The following is a 1,921-nucleotide window of genomic DNA, read 5'->3' as shown; positions in this document are numbered from 1 at the left end:
CCATGCCTGCGGGGTTCGACTTCTTGGAGCCAGGGAATGTGATTCTTTGGTTAGACTGTGGAAGTGGAACCAGATCCTCCTTGTTATTTCTGTGAGTTCCATTTCTTTGATGTCAACTTCTCTGCCTGATTTAATTAACTCATTTTTTCAGAAAAATAATTTGTTAATTAACTTCCTGGTGTATTGTATGGCATTTCCCCACCTTTAATTTATTTATTTTTCTTTTTTAATTGACGCCTCCCAAATTACATAATAAGAGGCACAATCTGCTAATTCAATATATATAAGTAGGTAATGATTAAATCGAGATGATTAGCTTTTTCAACTCCTCATCATTTTCCTTTTGTTTGGAGAATGCAAACTACTCTCTTTTTGTTCTTCAAAAAAAAAACATAGCACTGTTTTTAAATACAAGTGTTTTCATTCCTTCCAAGATTTAATAGCTTTTTCCCCTTGGCACTTTCCATCTTTTACACTATTTTTCCTAATGTTACATCAGAAACAACTGAAAATTGGCATTTATATCATAAAACAATGTGAATTTCCACCCCACTCTGGGATCAGTGGTAATTTCTTCTCAAGTAGCACTTATCACACCAATGATTTTGTTTTACAGTTTTATCTCTCAGAAATATCCATGAGTTTTACTACTTCTACAGAGAAAAACTGAAAGACAAATATAGAATTTTATAATGTAAGAAAATCTGTGCTGAGGCAGGTGGATCACTGAGTTGCATGACCAACCTGGGCTACATGTGAGTTCCAGGTCAGTCTTGACTCCATAGTGAGACCCCGTCTCAAAAAAAAAAAAAGGAATCTGTGAGAAAAGGTGAAAGTTGGGGAAGAAAAGGAATTAAGATGTGTTCTGTACATGTACCAACTCCCCATGAGAAATGTACATATTATGCTTCCATTTTTCTCATATTAATTCCATTCCCTTTTTCCCCTACCCTGCCTACTTCCCCTTGCATTTTGCACTTTTTATTACTATTTCACATTATTAAAATTAATTTTTAAATTATTTAGAAAAGAAAATATGATGGTCTAGTTTATATCTTCTATATAATTACTTTCACTGCTACTCCTGAAATATAGACTTGGCATTGTATTGTACTTTGAATGGACTCACTGGTTTTCATTGTCTTATGAGAATCCTGTTATTCTCTTAGTGAGCTCTAGGTCCTGTGCAGTCATTGGGAAACTTGTGTCCTCAAATATGTTTTTCCAAGTAAAGCATGCACAAGTGACAATTATGAACCAGTCAGTAGATTCACATAATATGGCCTTAGAATAAGAAGTCACTCTAAACAGAAAGAACCAAAGTTTATTTAACATTCTAAAATATTATGAAAAAGATTTATTTTTCATGCTGTACATTTACTGGTTGAAGCTAGAAAGATGGGTGTCCGCGTGAAGAGTTTATTCATTGGCACACACGTTAGTGGTATGTGGTTTTTTTGTTATTATCGGATTGCATTCTTCTTTCTGCTTAAATATTTCTAGTGCTCTCTACAAATATAGCTCCTTGTTTTGCTATTGTTAACCTGTAAGGCAAGATGAGGCACACTGAAATGAGAAAAAATGCTCATTCGAGCAAAAGTGAAGACTCATGTTTGCTCAGAAAAAGTGTTCAGAAATGTCATATGACAGGGCTGCTTTTACAGATTTAAAAGGATTAAGGAGAGGAAAGGAGCTAAAGGTGTAGGGAAGGTGTGATACGTAGGGGAAGAACAAAAAGGGAAAAGAAAAAAATGTGAGAGAATGAAAAGATGAAAATAAAGTGTTTGTAGATGGGGAGGGGAGGAGGGGGTGAAGGGAGGGCAGAGGTAAGGGGAAAAAAATGAGAATCAAGACTTGCCATGTAAAGGTACATGATCCCAACAATGAATGTAACTGTACTGTATCCCTAAATGTACCAATA

The sequence above is a fragment of the Fukomys damarensis genome, unplaced genomic scaffold (assembly GCF_012274545.1).
Source record: "Fukomys damarensis isolate Sample0158 unplaced genomic scaffold, DMR_v1.0_HiC HiC_scaffold_37, whole genome shotgun sequence".
Lineage (NCBI taxonomy): Eukaryota > Metazoa > Chordata > Mammalia > Rodentia > Bathyergidae > Fukomys > Fukomys damarensis.
This window is presented reverse-complemented; position numbering follows the sequence as displayed.